The following is a 23036-nucleotide window of genomic DNA, read 5'->3' as shown; positions in this document are numbered from 1 at the left end:
GGAGAAGAGAGAGAGGAAAGGAAAGAAGGAGGAAGGAGAGGGAGAACTGAGAGAGGGAAAGGGTAAGGGAAGAAGGAGGAGAGAGAGAGACAGAGATCGAGATAGAGATCTTCTTAAACAGCCAGAAATAATATCATCATTTCCATATATATTCCACAGGCCAGACCCTTTGGTAAAGTTTAGAGCTCTGTCTAGCCACACTCTCCCAAGGAGAAATGTGCCCACTGAACATCCAGCTTCTGGGCCTATGCTGTCCTCACAGTGGCACTGAATTCAGATGTAGAGTGAGAAGAGCAGTGGAACCAAGGGATTCTCTTAAACTTGAGGATGATCTTCCAAAGTATTAACTTTGGGGAAGTGAAGCTTTCATCAAGAAATGGAGTAGACACGCAGAGACCCTGCAGAGTGAGGAGGGGAAATGCTACTCGATGGATATAAAAGAGCCCAGTGTTATTCCAGCTATGAGAGACAACAGGCTAGCTCCTCACACCATTGAGGGGTGAGAATATGTCCCTTGTAATGGACCAGGCTGGACTAGAGCACTGAAAGTGTCCCTCCTGAGCTGCAGGTAGTGTCGGGAAAGAAAGTGCAGAATGCATGAGAGAGAAAGAAAGAGCAAGCGCTAACCCTGATTAGTCCTCATTCCCGGGTGTTTCCCTGCAGGACAGTGTAACAGTGAACAGAAAATCTATCCTTGGTCTTCCTAGGTAGTCCTTATTCTTGCCAATTGACCAGGTCCAGTAAGACTCAAAAGTCTTCAGGACAGAAAGGAATTCACTTCTCTAATATGAAATTTTAACCCTGAAGTCAAGTAGTTTTGTTATTTTTTAAAAATCCCACATGTCCTCAAAGGCTCATCTCTATGAGCCTTCATGTCCTGTAGAGGTTGTGAGTAAAAGCAGTTGTGAAGTACTTGGACAGAATAGCATTTGTGTCTCCACAATACTTACCAACACACATCCAACCAATCTGGATTTAGATACAGCGCTTGTGCTCACACACCACTGGGAGATCCTTAGTAATTGTGAAATCAAAAAAGCACCTAAAGTCCTGCAACAACAAGAAATAGAGAAACTGTTGAAGTACATTGTGTACTTGCACATGATAGAATATTAGGACAGCCAGTTGAAATGTTCATGGGAGGTTTAATAATGAAAGTTCACATATTAAAATAAGTAAGATTTAAACTGTATACCTAGAGTGACACAAACCATAAATCCAAAAAAGAATTTAAAAAGAGTGGGTGAGGGGAAGGGAGAGGAGTGGGAAGTGTTTGGTGCATTTAAAAATGGGTAGAGGGCCAGGAGTTTGGCCTAGTGGTTAAAGTGCTTGCCTAGCATGCACGAAGACTCAGGTTCGATTCCTCGGTACCACATACATGGAAATAAAAGCTAGAAGTGGTGCTGAGGCTCAAGTGGTAGAGCTCTAGCCTCGAGAAAGCCCAAGGACAGTGCTCAGGCCCTGATCTCAAGCCCAGGACTAGTAAAAAAAAAAATGGGTAGAGTCTTCATACTGAGCAATCCCAATTCTACTCTGTCCTAAGTCTGATACTATGTACACTGAATAACAAAAAATGGTTTATCAAATTAACTATTCCTGGGGAATCAGATGTCACAGTCATCCGTGTAATATGTGAACATACAGAAACACTTGAAAGTGTACACACACACACACACACACACACACACACACACACACACACACACCATAGTCTTCTTGGTAAAGCCAAGACATACACAATGCTAACAACAGCACCTGCTCAGCCAGTCCTGGCAGTCAGTAGTTGCATGCCCCATAACACACACTGTTTTATTATCACACTTGCTTTATCAGAAACCAGATTTTTCTCTTATGGCCCTGAACCCTGTTTATCCCCCTTACAGTTGCCACATCTTTGGTTCACTGGGTTAAATTTAATCCCATTACAACCTGGTTCAATACTGAATATAGGGATAATCTTCACCTTCTTTTCTCTCTCTCTCTTCCTCCCTCCCTCCTTCCCTCCCTCTCTCTCTGTAATGCTCTGTCTTCCAAGAACAAGCAGGACATTTTTTTTTTCCGAGAATGAGCATGTAAATTTTTTGTGTGTGCATTTCTCACAAGTATGTTGGTTGCATACTCGAGTCCTGCCTCTTGAGCCCAATTATCTGAAAATAGACCCTCATCTGTTTTAGCCCAGTCTTGGTTGGTTGCAAATAATAAAAAGCAACTCCACCTGGCTTAATCAAGAGAGGAAGATTTGCTGGATAACTCACAAGGATAACTCACAAATCACACACCAGGCAGACTTTGGGGAGCCAAAACTCACATTAAAAAAAAAAACAGAGGCAATGATAGATTGTTTCTCTCTCTCCCAGCCCTGTAGCCCACCACCTCACCACAGACCCTCTATCTTTTCTGCATACCTGCATCATTCTATCCATTCCATCCGCTATCATCTCTCTCTGCTCTGCAATTCCACGGAACCCTCTCTAGCCATCATAACAATTCTTTGCCTATTTAGAATTGGAGGAACCCAAATCCCAAATCTCAGGACAAAAACTTAGTCTGAATGTTCTAGGATAGGAAAGCATTTACCAGTTCTGACAATGGAGCAGAATGTCAATCCTTTGAAAGGAAAACATGCCCACAGTGCCCACCATCAACAGTATATCCAAAATACTGTAAGTGTGACCCTAAAATAAAACAGGCATGGTAAGAGTGAATTCTAATGGCTTGTGGTGTGTTCTGGTGATCCATCTCCACTGCCTAGAGATTGGACTGACAGCGGCAGCAGTTTATGCCTGGGGTCTGAACTCAGAGTCTATAAAATAATGCTGGACTCCTCTGTGATGACATGTTGTCCTTAAGATAGCACCCCTGACCCCATTCCTAGAGGATGGGTGGGGACTGGAGGGAGCAGTGACAAGTCTGAGTTCACATCTGCAGAGATGGAGTTTGATCTAGTGTGACCCTCAGTCCAGTTTTTCTTTCCAGCGTCCCATTTACTATCTTCGCATTTTCTGTGTGTTCATGTGTGTATGCATACATGTATGTATCTGTGTGTGTGTGCCTGCGTGTGTTTCCTTATGTGCCAGGGGCCTGAAGTTTGGCCTAGTGTTAGAGTGCTTGCCTAACATGCATGAAGACCTGTGTTCGATTCCTCGGTACCACATACATAGAAAAAGCTGGAAGTGGTGCTGAGGCTCAAGTGGTAGAGCTCTAGCCTTGAGAAAGTCCAAGGACAGTGTCCAGGCCCTGTGTTCAAGCCCAGGAATGGCAAATAATAATAACAATAATAATAATAATAATGAAGAGGAGGAGGAGGCTGGGAGTTTGGCCTAGTGGTAGAGTGCTTGCCTAGCATGCATGAAAACCCAGGTTCGATTCCTTAGTACCACATACATAGAATAAAAAGCCCAAAAAGTAGTGCTGGGTTCAAGTGGTAGAGCTCTAGCCTTGAGAAAACCCAAGGATAGTGCTCATGCCCTGAGCCCAAGCCCAGGATTGGCAAAAAAAATTAATAATACTAAGGCCAATGAGTTTGTTATCCCAGTAAGATGAATTAGCTGTAAACATTTTGAAAACTACAGAATTCTATGTATATTTTATAATTATTTTCATAACTTCTCATAGCCTATTACCCCCACACCAAGACTGACATTAAAGTGTTGGCTTGATACACCAGAACACTCATGCATATTGTTCTGTCAGGGAATATTGGGGGGGGGATGGCATATAGAGCAAGGGAAAAGATGACTAGATCAATAACGTTTCTGAGAGATTCAACCTGCAATGCATTAAGATGTCAACCTTGATAGAGTTTTTAAATAGAGATTGTTTCATTAAACCATCATAATGTTCCCACTTGAGTTATTGCAAATACAAGTTAAGTAGATAGTTATTCTATCTACTTAATAAAATGGAGTCGAGCTATGGACTTTGCCAAGCTGCATCTGAATCTATATGCCTCGACTAGTAAAAAAAAAAAAAAGACATAAATCTTACATTCCCAAGCCAGAAATCGGGGGGCGAGGGTGGGGGGCATTCCAGACTTTCCCTCCTTCCTCACACCACACATCTAACCTGGCTACCAAAGATTCCTTCCATTTCCACCAGTACAGCTTTGCTGAAATCCCAATCAAATCTTGCCCCAGCGAGGGGAATATACCACGCTGTCTTGTTGTTCTTTAATTTATCCTCAAGCTTGCTGTCTTAACTTCCTAAGATGTGCATTCAGTCCTGGTGCTTCACCTGCTGAAAGTGCTTCTAAGGTCCATTCTTTAAAGTCCAAGCACTGATCAGGACTCATGGGCCCTTTCTTTTCTTCCCTCTCATACCTTAACCCATCAGCATGCTTGGTGTATGCCCTTGGTATGCCTGAGCTTCCAGTTCTGGCCTTGGGGTGGGGTGGAGGGCGGGTGGGGGGAGAGTAGGGTGTGGGAATCCTCTGCATGGATGTTCTTTTACACCCTCTCTCTTCCCTACTCAGTGTCCCTGGAAACTCATGGCTCCTAAGTGGGGCCTTTTCTGAGACAAGCAGAGAGTGATCATCTCTCCTCATCCTGAGCTCCCCCACTTTGTAAGTGTCCTTACATTACCCTTCTCACAAACATGGGAACCATTTAAAGATCATCCCCTCTCTAAGTTGAGCTCCTTGAGGACAGAAGCAATAAGAGTCATACTTGTCTCTTTATGTTCTTTTTTTTTTTTTTTTGAGGGGGATGAACAAGGGAAGGAGGTTTGAGAGAGTGTCTTACTGTGTATCCCAGGTTGGCTTTGAACTCAATAGGTAACCTAGGGTGGCCTTAGATTCTCAATCCTTCCTTTGCCTGCATAGAGCTGGGATTAAGTGCCTGTGTACCACCTCATCTGGTTTACCCTTAGGATTTTTTTAATGAGGTGAAGCCTCATTAAAAATCATTTGAGTGAATGAATCAACCAACTGTGCCTTCCTAAAGTCAGGTTTATGAGAAATAAAAGAAGTCATATGATTTGAAATCCTTGAGGTCAAATCTCTACAGTCCTATTCCAGGACTCTAGAATAAAAAGTCAATAATCAGATTTACTCCCCACTGTTGTGTCTTTATTAAGGAGAAAAGGTGATCCAGTCCTGCATGTGGCTATGGCTCTGACCTGAGGTAAAAGCAACACGGCGTGTTTTAGGACCATGTTGAACACTGATATGGGCAGAACTGATGGGCACATTTCATAGCAGGCTGAGGCTGTGTTTTCTTATCTTCCTGTAATGACCATCTGGATTCAATTGTTAATGCTCAATCTTATTTGTTGCTACGGCAACCAAGTTATAGGCCATCCTCAATTTACAAAAGGTGATATTGCCCAAGTCGTCTTATAAGTCAGGTTTTGAAAGACACAATGGATTTTCCAGGGTGAAGAGTGATGTTAATGGTGACTAAGACCTGGAGAATTGTATTTAACCTGTATTGTTGCAGTACTTGTGTGAGATGAATCAGTAAATACACCCTACCTGTCCTAATCACAGCAATATCTTCAAGCAATCTGGCAGGGAGTAGGAAATTAGCCTGTCTTCAATATTCCCCAGAACTAGACTAGGCCTCTAGGATAGTCCTTCAACATCCTTGCTAAACATCTGGACTCTGAGGAAGGATTTATGGAAAGAGTTGTTGTTTCAACCCTCAGCCTTTCCTGTCAAAATCAGAATCCTCTATGGCCTCCAGAAATACATGTATGGTTAAAAGCTCCCTTCCCCAGGTCATTCTAGTGTTGGGTATGATCTGTTATTATAGAGTTACGAATAACTCTCACATTAGCTCCTCCTGCTCTGGCCTGACACTGCCCAACTCAAAGTTATGTACGTTATATAAGTGATGACCTCTAGAGTGTCATTGTTCCTACTGACCAAAGGAGCTTGGTGTCACTGGAAGACACCAGTGTTTACTGAATGTGGATAAGCACCTCTGATACTCAGGGGGCTGGGTCTGTTCTTTCAGAAGGAAAGGCTGACAGCCCAGTCATGGAGTCCTGTGCTGTCATGACTTCCAGCTCCATTGTCAATATCATGGGAACCTGTTTAACCAAAGAATGAAAATGGCTCTGTTTCTCCCCTGTCCTCATTACATTGGGACTCAGGCATGAGTCCCTGGGGAAATCTAAATATAAGACACATGTCTTAATGAAGGTAACTCCTCTCCAGATACTACCCACCCCCGTCCCACATCATCTGATATATTATTGTTATGACTATCTGAATTCTTCTCATAAACTCAAATGATACAATAATGAGCCACTGTGCCTTCTGTGTATAATAATGCCTTCATGGACCTCCATCAGCAGTCCCTAGAAAATCTCAAATAAACAAATATCAAGATGAACCAAGCTGTGGTTCAGCGAGGAATCTTGGAAAAGCCTACCAAGTTGGTAAAAAAAAATTGAATAATTCACTTTAATTAGTTAGCCTCTGTTAGATTATTTCCAGTAATATGGTAAGGGCTCTCAGTGAATCACACTTCCTGTGTCCATGCCTCATTGCCATGTTTCAATGCTCCTCTTCCCAACAAGATATGGGTCTAAGTCTCCATCAGCTTTGATCCAGGCTGACTTAGAGAATTTCTTTCATCAGTAGAGTATGGTGAGAGTGACAATAGGTACATCTTGAAAGACGAGGTATAGCTGTTCTCTGCTTCTTGATCCTTGAGACCACCTTTCTGAGAAGCAACTTAATCTAGTCTTATTGAAAAGGAGAATCAGGACCAATAGTTAATACCAACTGCGAGTCAATGAGGGAGGCTGTCCTAGAACCTGAATCAGGTGAGCCTTTCATGTGCACAGAGCCACCAGTGGTCCCAAGCAATTCCAGCAGAAGGGTTCACACTGATAACTCATAGAAAGATGAGCCACAACCAATCAGATTTGCTTTAGGCCAGATGTTAGGGTTGTAAATGAAAATATGATTTAGTCATTTTTTAATTACAGGACATAGATGTAAAACTTGAAAATTATTATACATCATTTCTCTATGCAAAGATAATGATAATTATTAATGAAGTTGAGTTTCTTCCAAAATTTTAATATGCAAATAAAGACATATGTGAAGAGTCTTTCTTCTCTTGACATGCCATTAGAATCCTACCATACTTCTATTTAAAAACCTGCCTTCTTATTTAACAATGTACCCATCATTTTCATATCTCATAATCACTTACATCATTGTAATAAACATGTAATGCTTCCTCATTGAAACATATATTATTGGACTAGTGTCTGTTACTAGATAATTTTTGGCTATTACATTCAATAATGAAAAAGATTATAAAGAAATTTTTCCACATACAAATGATCATACACACACACACACACACACACACACACACACACACACACACACACAGAGGCAATGTATCCCAGAACATGGACTTGCAAAACAGATCAAACTCAATCATTTATGACCTCTGCTCTTTTCACACAAATATATATATATTTTTTTTCTGTTTTCCATAATTAGAAGATTTTTTAATTGGAGTATATACATATAATCTTTACATATTATTACATATCCATATCTATTTATCATTGATCCAACTATCTAATGGCATTTATTAAATAACTAAGGAAGAGAAAGTCTCCTTAAAAGCAGAAGAAATAAAATTACTGTAAATTAGACAGCAATAAAACCATATTGAAAAAAAGATCAGGATGATTAAGACAGGGTATAGGCATTTGATTTTAAATAAAAATCATCACATCAGCTGGTGGCTTACGCCTGTAATCCTAGCTACTGAGGAGGCTGAGATCTGAGAATCAAGGTTCCAAGCCAGCCTCTGCACAAAAGAACCTGACTCTTATCTCCAATTAACCTCTAGAAAACAGGAAGTGGGGCTTCGCTCAAGGGTAGGGTGGTAGTCTTGAGCTGAAGAGCTCAGGGACAGCGCCCAGGCCCAGGGGTAAGATGGTAGTCTTGAGCTGAAGAGCTCAGGGACAGCACTCAGGCTGAGTTCAAGCCCCATAACCTACAAAAAAAAAAAAATCATCGTATCAGAGGTGACACTTGAATGCAGACCTAATCAAAGGCAGATTTCTGTCTGGAGAAATTCTGTTCCAGGCAGAAAGAACAGGAAGAGCAAGATCTCATGAAGTGTATAGTTGGTATGTCTAAAATAATAAGATGGCTGTACTTATGACAGTTCATAAGAGACAAGAGTAAAGGAAAATACTTGTGTTTTTGTTTAAAAGGATCATTTTGTAAATATATTTTTATGTTACTTTTAAGTAGTTGTATAGAGGGGTTTCAAACATGTCAGTTTATGATACATCTTGAGCAAATTCACCCATTTCATAATCTCATCTGCTGAGAATAGCATGAAGTTAGAAAGAGTGCTCAGAAGGTAGAGCAATTTTAATAGAAGAAGTCAGAAATTTTTCCTCACAGAACTAGAGTAAACAGAAGGGTGGACTTTGTCGGGGTTGATGTTTGAACAGGGTAATTTCGCTGGAAAAAAGAAGGGTCAATAACCCTTCAAATATTTTCCATTATCGGTACATTTATGACAATTTATGACATTTATGGTTGCAATTTAACGCTTTATGAGGGGCCCGAAGTTTGGCCTAGTGGTAGAGTGCTTGCCTAGAATGCATGAAGGTTGATTTCTTGGTACCACATACTTAGAAAAATTTTTTTAAAGAGCTGGAAGTGGTGCTGAGGCTCAAGTGGTAGAGCGCTGGCCTTGAGAAAGTCCAAGGACAGTGCTCAGCCTCTGGGCTCAAGTCCAGGACTGGAAAAAAAAAGTTTTATGAGGACCTAATGAAATTAATGTCCTTTTAGTTGTTTTTGCCAGTCTTGGGGCTTGACTCTGGGCCTGGGCCTTGTCCCTGAGCTTTTATAGTCAAAGCTAGCACTTTACCACTTGAGTCATAGCTCCACTGGCTTTTTGTGTTAAATTGAAAATAAGAATTTCACAGACATTTCTACCTGGCCTGGCTTTGAACCACAATTCTGAGATCTCAGCCTCCTGAATTGCTAGGATTAGAGGTGTGAACAACCAGTGGTTGGCTAATGTAACCTGTTACTTTAGCCAGTCAACCTCCTAATCTTATACATTTAGTTATTTAGGTTTTATTGTTGTTACAATTTTAATTTTTGTTGGTACAGAGGTTTGAACTAAGGCCACATTTGCATGGCTTATTTTCTTAGCTGATGGTCTACCATTTGAGTCATACCTCCAGATCAGCTTTTTGCTGATCCGGTGCTGAAGGAGCGAGGATTTAGAAGTTCTGTCAGTGCCATTTTATCACCTTTATCCTTTGGGCTCTCAATCCACATTATCAAAAGACAGCAGCCATGATGTTATACCTGTTGTGCCTGACTTCCCTTCTTGAGAGCCTCTTTTTACAAATAAACAAATTCTCAAATTGTGAACAGATCTCATTGGCCAGAATTTAGTGACACGCCAACATCTGGACCCATCACTAATCAATCATTGAGGTTGTTGCACTAACTCCATGCTTATCCTTGAGGTGTGCATCCAAGTTTCTTTGCTGAGCATGTGTCTGGAGCATGAAGGATAAATATCCAATCAAAAGGAATCCTCACCAGAAGGGAAGAAGACCATGAAAAGAGATGAATGAATACTTCTCAGTCAAGTAGTTTGCCTTTTGCTAAGGAGATACAAATCATGGTAATCTTTTGAAGGCATAACCATCAGCTTTCCTGTTTCTTTCTGACTTTATTTTTGAGTATAGGTAGTTTAATTCAAAAGAATAGCTGTCACATTTTCTTAGACCTGGTTCATTCTTACACTCTTGCTCATGAAGTTGAGAGCCAACCTGCTCTACTGACATTCCCCAGGTTTTAGCCACAGCTGTAGACTTCCACACATCCTGTTGATATCTAGCCCCGCCCTCATCTTGACCTTTCCATCTTTAGCTCTCGAGAATACAGTCAGCGTGGATGCAGTGCATCTTAATTCATTCACCATGCTGTGCCCTACTGTCAAATATAAACCACAGAGTATGGCAGGAAAATAGAAACATGGAGTGTGAACACAACATGCAAAAACTTTCAGACTTTTTTTTAACCTTTTTGAGTCCAGGATGTGCCACTGCAAAATAGGACATCTTGACATTTGAGCAAACAAGCAGAATAAAGGTCATACATTACCATCCCTCAAAAGCAGTACTGGAAATAGTCATACAGTTTTATGCATGTGAAAGCATTAAGAAATTAACAGACAAAAATAAAGATGGCACAGTACCTCGGAACAAGCCTTATCTTGTACATGTGCCAATGGAGATTAATGTAGATGTGAAGTGGAAGAAAGATGATTTCCAAAAGACGGAGAGTAAGTCTGAGCCCTGACTGGAGAGACAGATGTCAAAGGCAGGTGCATGTATGTACTGCTTGTATTTCCCCTGGGAGGAACTCATCTGGATGCCATTTTCTCCAGGCATGTAGTTCATCACTTGTGCTTGAATCTAATTATGCCATGATGTTCAAGTTTGTATTTTCAAAACAAGTGTTACACGGAAACCGATTATAACGACTTTGCATGTGTTGTTCAGGGTATGTCACTCCACAGTGTGACATCTGGTCATTCGGCACACAGTAGGAGGCAGAAATGACTCCTTCTTCCCTAGTTATGCAATCTTCTTTCATGAAGCCTCTCCCAGACCTCAGTCGACTGGTGTCCACTGAGAAGTAATTGTATCTGAAGATAGGGACAAAGAGGCTTTGGACAAAATGGCCTTGCTAAGTCTCCTCATTAGATTCATGCTCTTGTCCACTCAGACTCTGCATACTTATCTCTTTTCCTTCAAAGCTAATACATTGGATTCTATGTTTTACTTTTATTTGTAAAGTCTTCTGAGTCACTTAAGATTTACAACCAGTTAATTTTCATGCTTTTCTCTTGTTAATTTGTCCTCTGTTGTAAGTTCCCAGGACAAAATACTAGCAAGGATGAGGAAAGAATTTTTTTTTTGTTTTTTGAGTGAAGAAGGAAATTCTGGCCAGCTACTACTATTGGCTGTGCCTATAATCTTAGACACTTAGGAGACTGAGACCTGATGATCTCTGTTCTAAGTCAGTCAGGTAGATAAATCCAAGGAAATCTTGTCTCTAAGCAGCAAAAGAAAACTTGGAAGTGGAGCTGTGGTTGAAGGGGTGGAGTACTGGCCTGGAGTAACAAGCCAAGCAAGACTATGAGGCACTGAGTTAAAGTCCCAGTAACAGCAGAAAAGAAGGAAAGAAGGAAGGCAGGCAGGGAGGGAGGAAGGGAGGAAGAAAGGAAGGAAGGGAGGGAGGAAGGAAAAAGAAGAGAATAAAGAAAGGAAGAAAAGAAAATGAATTATTTTCTCTCCACGCTCCATGCTGCTTTCCCTCATAGTCCATCTATATCCTATTTTATGAGAGTTCTTTCAGGTCCACTGTCTATGGTGGACCCCCTCTGAGTTCTCAAGGCTCATGCAATCTTTTACCTTTTTTATATGGTGATGTCCTGAATTTCTGAGGATGTGGACGAAGCACTGCAGCTCTGATTACATTGCAATCTTCTTTGGAAACCAACTAGTTCCATCTCATTCTGTGGCCCCTCACTTCTCCCTATATCAAACCAACTGAAATGTGGGTCACTGCAAAATGGCAGTAATTTTTTTAAAATAAAGGTAAATATCTGGGTTAAGGTACAAAAAAAGTGGATTTATTTGAGAAAGCATCAGAGGAAAGATTAGTAAAGTAAAATGCCTTCCACCAGAAGAAAATGTCAACCTCTACAGTCTTATCCAAACCTGTTATTTTATTTCTTTCTCTTTTCTCTTGATATATGCTAACAGCCCTCTTACCTTTCAAGCCTTTAGTTGATTCACAGTTAGAACTGAAAGAGGGAACAAAGACATTTCATGCAAAGTCTGAGCAAAGGCAGGGGAAGAAATGTGTGTCAGCATGAGAACTAAGTTTAAGTGAGATAGATTCCATTGGAATTAGTCAAAATGGAAGCAAGACATATGGGAAAAGACAGGGCCTGTTGTGTACAAATTAGCTAAGAGTTGAGAGGTAGCCTTGCATCTGAGAGTTGGAAAGAACACATGGGAGTTATCAGGAAGCCAGGGAGGGCACAGATAGGTAGGCTGAGCAAGACTCATTGTAGCACTATGGCATTAGGTTGTCAATGTTGATGGCAGGAAGAGAACTGGGAAGGCAGTGTCAATATAGAACTTTTGGCAATCCTGAGTTGAGTCCTATAAGGATCAGCTGTTTCCAAGCCCATTCCACCAAGAGAGACTAGATTGTATTATCAGTGAAAAAAATTGCTGAAATCCAATGGCATTTAGTCATATAACAGAGCTTTCAGCCCTTCTTTAGCATGTATGACTTACTTGATGACACTCAGTAGCAGGACAGAATTCTTTCTTCTATTTTGCCAAATGGTAGCCCAATCCTACTTGCTTTCCCTGTCTGCCACCCTCTCCAATCTTCAAGTAATCCTGGCTGATTGACTCACTATAGGAAAGGTCAAGGAGAGTCTTTGGTTTGTGGTCTTTCCAAGACAAGAATGATCTAGGCCCAGGGGTCCATGGGAACCTAAAAGGAGAACCTAACTCTTGCCCCTGGGATAAGGGGGCCAACAGCTCACAAGGAAAAAGATGAGTGCCTCTCAATTCTCATTTTACATCATATCAACTCCCTATTGTCTTTCCTCTAGAGCTACCTACATATTGCAACTTGTCCCAGTGTACATTACTTAATTTATGTCTGATTGTGATGCTGAATGCCAATAGGACTCATATATATATATATATATATATATATATATATATATATATATATAGTGGGTCATTGGGCCTGAACTCAGCCTGGGCGCTGTCCCTGAGCTCTTCAGCTCAAAGCTACCTCTGTACCCTTGAGTCCCAGTTCCTGTTCTCTAGAGGTTAAATGGAGATAAGAGTCTCAGGTCCTTTTGTGCCCAGGCTGGCTTTGAACCTTGATCCTCAGATCTCAGCCTCCTGAGTAGCTAGAATTACAGGTGTGAGCCACTGCGCCCAGCAGACTCTGATATTTTTAAAGCAATGCTAAGAACCAGTAACTTCCTCCGTGTCAGTTATATTACTAGAGGAAATCTGAGAAAGTTTTCAAACCTTTATAATTCCCCTTTTGGAAATGCTATTGATCCTTTCAAGCCTGGCTTCAAAACCTCAGTTCCTTACATGGTAACATTTTAGTTGATATTTGAGAAATACCCTAAACTCTGGGTGGGGGGTAAGTTTCTTCCACATCTTAAAACAACAAACATTTATCATCTTCAATAGTGAGTGAGGCTCAGGAATCTGAGTGACTGAGTTGTGTCTGTAATCCAGGTGCCCTCAAGCCTTTTTTGTCCTTGAGGTTAACCCTCGTATTACAGTGAAAACCCTCATGACCTGGACCTTACTCTCCCAACTGTGATCTTACACTCAGGTTTTCAGCACAAGCTCATCTTCACAGCAATGAATAATCATAGGAGCAGTAAGATCCCTGCAATGTAAGGAGAGAAGTACATGGATGAGGGCTTTAAGAGAAGAATTTAATTTGCTAGGAGCCATAAGTCATTAGGTATCTCATTAGTCTGAGAATCGAGGGAGGTCCTGTGCCAGTTTGTCAGTGTCAGCGCTGTTCACATCTTGGACTGGATAAAGTTTTGACATAGGAAATGGTTGTATGCACGGTTGGATATTCACAGCATCCTTGAACTCTACCTACTGGATTCCTGCCTCGAGCTGTGACCCAAGATGTCTCCAGGTATTTCTGGGTATCCCATAAACATAACATTCTTCCGTTAAGAACCACTCACCCTATCCAAAGGTTCCAAGCAAAAAAAAAACGTTAGAAGGAGGAGGACATTAAAGGAAGAAAAAATGTGGCAAGATTTTTACATCTCCAAATTGATAGTAAAAACCAAAACCAAACAAACAACATCAGAAATTACCCTATGTGAATTCTCTAGTTTGAATTCAAATCAAGCTTTATGGCTAGATGACTTGTTGGTGTCTCTTTAAGCAGAAACTCATGCCCTGTAGATGATTTGTTTGTGCTGAATAAGGTGTCTGTACATAATTGCCAAAGATGAAGAAGAGGAAAAAAAAACTGGTTTAGCCTGAAGCTCTCTTCCCAAACATATTTTAACTTATTGAATCTCTGGGCTGGTTAAAGTTGTTTGGCCTTCAGTCTGCTGGTTTATATCATTGCCCCCAAGCAGGGGATTATCACTCAGAAATGCATGGTCTCACTTTTATTGGAAAGATATTTATAGAGACTGCTTCTACTTTATATGAATATGTTTAATGTGGTGAAAGTATATAACCAGGCTGGGCATAAAGTTCAAATTATTTCCACCAAGACTTGCCCTATTTCAATTTTGAACAGACAAGAATTAGTTTATGTGCTTAGAATCCTGAAATCTTGAGTCAAAACAAAAAAAGATTTGAGAAGATCTAATAGAGAAAACATGTGTTTTGTTTCTGGATGAAAGAGGTGATATTAATCAAGATACATTGTACTCATAAATGGACATGTTAATATGAAGCCCCTTTGTCCAACTCACTTAAAGATAGCAAGAAAAACAACCCATTAAAAGAGAGAGAGAAAGAGCAAACGAGCGAGTGAGCGAGAGAGAGAGAGAGAGAGAGAGAGAGAGAGAGAGAGAGAGAGAGAGAGAGAGAGAGAGAGAGAGAGAGAGAGAAGGAGAGAGAAAGCATGTTTTTTTTTTGGAAAGGAGTCAAAGAACTGCGAGTTAGTTTCAGCTCTGATCTAGGAGATACAAAATAGTTTCAGTTTCCCCTTTGTAGGATTGTCATGAACCTAGGTGAGATGACCACAGTGCAAGAGGGGAGTCCAAACATGACAAGTCTCTCATTCTTTATGCCCTCCCATTCAGCTCCCTCCTCAAGAGGGACCTCTAGAAATGCAGGAGCCCAACTGGTCCCCCAGATCGTTCCTCATCTAATTTTTCCATAACATCTTAATTAAGTCCTTGTTTAGAGTCTTGTTTTAGACTCTTGCATTAGTTTCCCTATCAGGTAATTTCATCATGTCACTTACTCATCTCCTTTATTAGTCCCAGAAGCTTCTAAATTTCAGACTCCCAAAGTGAGATTTCAGCTCTCCAGACTTGTCTTTCTTAGACTCTTGCTCTTTCATTCTGTAATCTGGCACTACCAAACCTCTGTACTGCTCTGTGTGTATGTGTATAAAATATTTTTTTTGCAGCACTAGAGATTGAACTTACAAGCACTCTACCACTTGGGGCATACCCCCAGATCAAGTTCTCTATTTAAAATCTCCAATTTATTTAAAGCTATGAACATCTATGATAGTTTAAAGTACATTCATATGTTTTTATTGTTTCAGGAAACACAATGGCTATTTCGTTTACTTACAGTATGCTATGAAGAAAGAACATGAAACCTACCCCTTAACAAATTGTGTGTGTGTGTGTGTGTGTGTGTGTGTGTATGCGTGTGTGTGTGTGTGTGTGTTTGTATGCCAGTCCTGGGGCTTGAATTTAGGGCCTGGGCACCGTCTTGAATTTTCTCAAGGCTAGTGCTCTACCATCTGAGCCACAGCACTTCTTCTGGCTTCTTCTGTGTCTGTGGTAACCAAGGAATTGAACCCAGGGCTTTGTGCATGCTAGACAAGCACTCTACCACTAGACAAACTCCTGGCCACCTTAACAAATTTTGTGTTCATCACAGTATTGTTAAGTATAGGCACAATATTTCATGGTACATTTCTAGTATTTTTTAGCTTACACAACTGAATCATTATATGGTGTCCCAGTAATTTCCAATTTCTGCTTCCTCCTGACAGCCACTTTCCTATCTCTATGACTGTAAGAGTTTAGACACCTCATATAAATGGAATTTGTCCTTCTGTGCCTGGCTCGTTTCATTTCACATAATACCCTCCAGGATTATCAGTGTTATCACAGATGGCAGAATGTTCTCTCCTTAATGGTGAACAATGTGGATTAAAGATTTAACTGCAACAATATGGACTAAATATTCAGTGTACCTGAAGCTGTAAACTAGAAGAAAACATCAGGGAAAAACTTCATGGCATCGGTCTAAGCAATGATTTCCCTTCCACATGACATCAAAAGTACAAGCCACAAAAAAAAATTAGATGAAGGCAATGACATCCAACTCAAAAGGCGATTGTGTAGCAAAAGCAACAGGCAGCAGAATGAAGAGATGACCTAGGGAATGGGTGAAAATATGTGCAGACCATGTCTCTGATAAGAGGTTAGTCGCCAAATTCTATAAGGAATGTATACAACTCAATAGCAAGAAAGTAAGTAGCTGATTTTAAAGTGGATAGTTTGAACCATCATTTCTGTAGTCACAGATTTAGTTCAAGATGTTCGTCAAACAAATCATTAAGGGAAATGCAAACCAAAACCTACCATAGTGAGATAGCTCACACCCTATAGACTATGATAAAAAGAAAGAAAGGAAAAGATAGTGAACATTGGCAAGAATTCAGAGGAATCTAATCTTGTACACTGTTAGTTGGAAGGTAGGAGAAGTAAAATGGAGGAGTTGTCGTGGATGATAGAGGCTCCTCAAGTGATTAAAGCATGAAATAGAAATCACAATTCCTCATTTACATCTAAATGAATGGATACTAGTGTCTTAGAGAGATTCTCGTCACTCTCGTGTTGTAGCATGGTTCACAAAACCCTGGATGTATTATATGTACAATGTCTTTGGATGGCCAGCTTTGGCTTTGTTTCCTGAGCTTGGGATACCCTCCCACCCTGTCCACCTGTCAGGACCCTACTGGTTCGTCCTCAGTGACCTCTCACTTGCCTCCCTCCTCCTTTCCACGGCTTCTGCCTTTGACAACTCTATAGATATTCCTAGCCTCCTGTGTGAGATACATAAGTGGCATAAGTATTTGTGTGTGGGGGGGTCGGTGTTCTCCACAGAAGAGTTTCTAGAAAGCAGGAACCATGTCTTATCCATCTTCTTCTGCTTGTTCATAATCAGTTGATGGACGAAGACACACTTAGTTTAAATGATGGAAACCCATAGCATTGCAAGGTAGAAATTTGATTTGGACCATGTATTAAATTAGATGAATATATCTTCCATCTTTTAAAAAATGTTTTATTATCTGTAAGTAGTTGTACAAAGGGGTTTTAATTCAACAAATCAGTTTTGATGCACAATGTATCTTGATCATGTCACTCCTTCCATCATTCTGCTCCCTCTTTCCCAGCCCCATCCACAGCCTCAAGTTAAGTGCTTCCACCTTCACATGTGTGTATATATACATATACATTTTTATGTATAGTACGTGGGCAGCATCTATATACTATATTATGTAATATACTATGGCTTTATTTTTCCATCCTTCATCTCTCCATTCATCCCCCCTCGCATGACCTCACACCCCCTGATCAAACATGGTTCAGCTTCCTAGTAGTTCATTGTGTTTATTTGTTTGTTGTATATTTTCCACCTTTTCTCTCATGCCTATCCTTTCTACTCACTGGCCCTAATTAGAAACAATATATACAATCCCTTATCAAGCCATTTGTCATCTGATTAGTAGGCTATAACCCACAACACATCATAACAGAATTGTATCTTTGTGTAATGGGATATCAGGTCCCTTCCACAATATCTGCTTGAACTAGATCTGCTGTGGTGGCTGGAGTCACACCTAGAGTGACTCCTAGGATGCTACTTGGTGAGCCCTGGTAGTTTGATGAGGACAGAATGTGATCTGCTCCCATTCGATTCTGTATCTTTTCCTATGTGATCCTTGAGTTGCGTCTCACATCCCTCAATCTTACCTCAGGCCACCTGCTCTCCCTTACGTAATGCCACTGAACTTCTGTGCAGCCCCTTCTTTTGCTCTGCTTTCTTCCCTTCGATGCAACTTCTTCCAAAGCTCCAGAGTCAGCTTTGCCCACTGGCCCACTATTCAAATTCTGCCTCTCCTCTCTTTGCTTTCATCAGTCTGACACCATTTCTATCACACTCTCCACCCAGTCCACATGACTCACAAATGACCAGAAGAGATACTGACAGATGATGTACAGAGAACTAGAAGCAAAATTCCAATAAGAAAGCCAGTCAGGAGTCAGCGTGGGCCTCTCCTAGCATCCGAAACAAGTGAATTCTCTGATCAGCCCCATTCCCAAGGGTCAGAAGAGCTATTTCCCTCCGTGAAAAAATGCTGCTGAAACGAGGTCCTCTCAGCAAAGACCAGTGTAGCCCGAGTCCATCCAAACTTCAGTTTTATCAACGTCTCTCTCTAGATGCCATTTTATGTGCTATTAAACTGAACAATGCAGCTTGCCAGTAAAATCATCTGCAATAACAGCCCATTAAAAGCTTTCCTTAATATGGAACTTTCTAATTAATGTAAATGGGGTGCAAAGCTTGGAAAGCCAAGTTGATTCTAATGTTCAGAAAGTAGGTAAAATAGGAAAAGGTCTTATTTTTCATTAGCAATGTATTAGGGAATCTAATGAAATCTTTATGGCTTGTATATATTACACCCCCCACACACACCAAAAAAGTCACAATTGCTTTGTTTCCTGCCTCATTTCTCTGCCACCTTTCACTACACATATTGCTGTGTTACACATTAGATTTGAAAAAAATGAATTTTCTTCCACATACACAAAAAAGAAACATAGATTTTATGTCTGAATACTTGCAGATTCTCAGAGTATTGCAGATAGAAGGAAACAAGAAATGTTAACCTTAGTTCCCAGTTTAAAGTGGAAACTAAGTACCAAAGAAGATTGATGACCAATCTAATCATTACTTCTTGTTTTCCCCTCTAATTCTGTACTTCTTACTGCTTTCATTTTCTTTCCCTCTTTCCTTCCTTCCCTTCTTCCTTCTCTCCCTTTTTCCTGCCTACCTTCTGTTCTCCCTCCCTCTCTTTCCCAATTCCGTCCCTCCTTTTTTGTACTTCCTGAAACATGTATTGAATGAACACTCTAGCACTGACAAACCAACTCTTAAATATTAACAGTTAACACATCAGAAGTCTATCTTTCATTTATTGTGTGAGCCAAGACATCAAAAATTTACCTCTCTCCTGTACTACCTGCCCATCATGGACTAACAGTAAGCAGAATTGCTCAGGGATGCAGACTGACAGAACCACCATCATGGTAAGCATTGCCAGTGACAGAAGGAAAAGAAAACATAGCAAATTCTACTGTGGCTTTTAAAGCACCACTATGAGTATAACCGGGTACATTGCTCATATTGTGTTGTCCAGCACAATCACCTGTCTAAGCCTAATTTCTTTCTTTCTTTCTTTCTTTCTTTCTTTCTTTCTTTCTTTCTTTCTTTCTTTCTTTCCTTCTTTCTTTCTTGCTTTCTTTCTTTCTTGCTTTCTTTCTTTCTTGCTTTCTTGCTTTCTTGCTTTCTTTCTTGCTTTCTTTCCTTCTTTGTCTTTCTTTCTTTCTTTCTTTCTTTCTTTCTTTCTTTCTTTCTGTCTTTCTGCAATTTTTTTCTCAGTGTTGGACATAGGGGTTACAGTTACATACATACGGCTGTGAATGCATTTATTCTCAACCATTGTTACCCCCCACACACATTTTTTTCCCACTTTCCCTCCGCCACCCCAACTCCCACTCTCCAACCAAGGGATCAAGTTCATTCCAACATATTGTCCTGTGGTCATGGCTGTTACGCTGGTTCACCCTTTGTCCTTTGTCTCCCCATTTTGTTGTTCCCCTTTCCTTCTCTAATTCAGCTAAATGTATACACAATACACCAGGTAGAAAAATCACATACAGTGACAACAAGGGATTAAACCATAGGGGGAGAAAAAAAAAGAAAGAAGTTCACTTATTTCATGAAGAACCACAACCATAAAATAAAAACCCTCTTGTTTCCACATCTTAGAGTTCATTTCACTTAGCATCATCTTATATGGTTATAGGTACACAGCTATTGAGCTACTGTGATCCTCTGCTAGGAAAATCCTAGACGTGTACTAGGTGTTACAAATGACGAAACCAGGGAGCCTTTGCTTCTTCAGTTCTGGCTTACTTCACTTAATATTATTTTTTCCAAGTCTTTCCATTTCCTCATAAATGGGGAGACGTCATTCTACCTAATTTCATTATATCTTCCTAGAGTGAATCTAAACGGTCCTCCAGTGAGCAAAATGTACAGCACATCCTTAGTATTTACAGATCTATAGTTCCAATGTGACCACCACCGAGGAGAAGAAATCATGAATAAATTCTCATGATGCACAGTTTAGTACTACACTGAAGCTACTTCATTTGTTTTCCCATAATGATATCCAACTGCTACTGATAAAGGCATGCCATCTTTCCATAAATCTAATTTCTTCCTTCCATCCTTTAAATTAAGAACATTACACCTTTACCTTGCTTCATATTGGGAACCATTTGCTTTATGGAGAGATATGTTATCTGTTCACAGAATTGAAGACTGGGAAATGCTAGGCAGATCACGCAGTGATTTATACAGACTGGATGATAGCACAGAACATACTGAGAGCTTTTTCGTAACAACTGACTACATAAGGTACACGTAGGGGTTTAAAATGTTTTGTTTCTAAAATACTTGCGTGTGTGTTTATTTAGTTCTTTTGCCTGAAACTTTATCTAATAAATCCAAGGTAGTCTTTCTCTAATAGTTATTGATTAAAAAATGAATTAGAAACACCCCCCTGCTATTCAGGAACTCAGAATCTAGTGGGAAAAGCAAAGCAACCTCAGACAGAGGTGAGTAAGTGCTGTTGTTAGATGCTAGACTTAGAGACCCACTGCCAAATGGGCTTTTTCTCTTTCTCCTTTGTTGGCTTTCTCCTGGTTCTTTGCTTTAACTGTTCCCACAGTGGGTTCTATGTCTAGAAGGGAAACATGCTTTGTCTTCAGGGATCTGCATATCCCTGAAGACAGTTTCATAGGTCCTTGGGCCAGAGGATTATAAGAAAGGGAACTGTCTGGCCAACCAGGCCAGGAAGGCCAAGTCTAAGGTGAGAGATGCCAGCGAGGGAAGGTGATTTAATATCCACTGTTGGTGGAGGCTAGCCTGGTCTTGATTTAACTAACCTCTCATTCATCCCTAGTTTCCTTGCAGTGCCAAGGAATCAGCCATTTTCAGATACTGTCCACTATGATCGGAAGAGGTAACACAGCAATTTAGAGCAAGAATGAAAATTTAATATGGAGTTGGAGAGTGCGGTAGGGAAATTGGGTTAAAGACCCATCAGAGGGAAACACTAAAATTCAAGGATTTCCTTAAGCAGCTTGTAGTAGCCAGCAGTCTGGTCCAAAATGTGTCTTCTGAAGTGCGCCTCAAGATCTTAGTGGATGGCTGACCATACATGCTCATCCCACAGGCTTTGGACAGGATTAGTCTGGAAGTTGGGTACACAGGGTGTGAAGGTTTGAGGACTGAAAGGGGTTTTTGGTTGCAGTGGATTTCCATGGGTGGCCAGATGTCATGGCACTTTATATCCCTCTGCAGCAATTTTTTTTAAAGCCCAGAGAGAATGTTCTGGCTGGCTTTCCAATCATATACCAATCAGCTTTACAGAATTGTGAAATTGATTATCCTGCGGGTCTCACATGGGCTTTGAGCAAAGCACAGGGGCTCCTTAATTCTTTGTTGAGTTCCACACACTGATTCAAGGAGACTTTCACTTTTCTATCCATTCCCCAAGAGGAAGGGAGTTCAAATTACCTTGAAATTACAATTTAGAGCTATAAAGCCTTGGCCAGTCAATTTCAATTTCCAAACCAGAGCTGAGGCTGAAGAAAGAAGCATTGGACATATGAGCACCTCAAAGCAGCATTAGGAAGGGGTGGATCTAGAGGCTGAGCCCCAGCTGCCTCATGGAAGTCATGGTGGTGATGGGAAGGGGTAAGAGGGAGAAGCTCTGTGATGCACGGGTAGGAGTGCTTCACACCTGGGTCTCTTTACAAGATGGTGATTGGGGTATCAGAGACAAATGAGTACCTTGTGACTTCCATTACTTGTTATTGGTTTTCGTATGATTAAGATGTTGGGACTTTCCTATGGTGGTAAGGAAGAGAATCATATTTTGTCATGCTTGTCAGCATCTTAGGAGGTCTGGAAGGTCTGGGAAATCTGCAATGACTGAGGATTTAGCCAGTTGGAAAAAAAAACCCAGGGAGTCATTCATAGACCAGAAAACAAGATGTCCGAGTATGGAAGCACTTCACTAGAACAAGAATAAAGGACACGAGACTTAGGAAACTAGTCCCAAAGGCATGCAAAGGTTGGGCACGAGTTACTTATGCTTGTAATACTAACTTCTTAGGGGCTCAGATCTGAGGATCTTGATTTGAAGCCAGCTGGGGTAGAAAAGCCTGTGAGACTCCATACTAAAAGAAGCTGAAAATGGAGCTGGAGCTAGGGCTCAAGTGGTAGAATGTTAGCTTTGAAAAAAAAACACAAAAAAACTATGTACATAAGGTCATATAGGATGAGACTAAATGCAATGAACACTAGAATATGGAAACAAAAGGTTTATCTTGTGTGATTATTGTTCTTAATGTACTATATTATTTCTCTTCTCTTTTTTTTACCCTTATGGTGAATTTCATGTTGTTACTGTATCTGATTTTGTTACCTGATATATCCTATATATGTTTATTTGTTTATTTGAAATAGGGAAGGGAAGGGGGAAAATAAGATGATTGGGTGAGGGGGGGAAATGGGGACAAAAACATGAGAAGGGGTGCAAGAAGTAATGCACCTACTATCTGACGAATGCAACTGTAACCCCTCTATACATTATCCTGACAATAAAAAAAAATTAAAAAATATCTAAGGTCAAAAAAAAAGCTCAGGGACAACTCCCAGATCCTGAATTTAAGCCCCAGGAACAGCACAAAAAAAAGGAAAGAAGGAAAGAGAGAGGGGGGAGGGAGGGAAAGAAGGAAAAAAAGGAAAGAGGAAGGAGGATGGAAAGGAGGGAGACGGGAGGGAGGGAAAGGGAAGGAGGGAGGAAGGGAAGGAAGAAGAAAAGAAGTAAGGAAGGAAGGAAGGAAGGAAGGAAGGAAGGA

At 40.6% G+C, this 23036-nt stretch overlaps 1 protein-coding gene across 1 annotated transcript in view; it reads left to right on the top strand.

The window, feature by feature from the left end:
* Ptprt (protein tyrosine phosphatase receptor type T) overlaps positions 1–23036 on the top strand; it is a 679440-nt gene that overhangs the window by 379492 nt on the left and 276912 nt on the right. The window lies entirely within an intron of this gene.

Source organism: Megascapheus bottae, chromosome 18 (genome assembly GCF_031878675.1).
Source record: "Megascapheus bottae isolate mThoBot1 chromosome 18, mThoBot2.hap1, whole genome shotgun sequence".
NCBI lineage: Eukaryota > Metazoa > Chordata > Mammalia > Rodentia > Geomyidae > Megascapheus > Megascapheus bottae.
The sequence above is the reverse complement of the archived record's forward strand: the minus strand, read 5'-3'. Positions and strand labels throughout refer to the sequence as shown.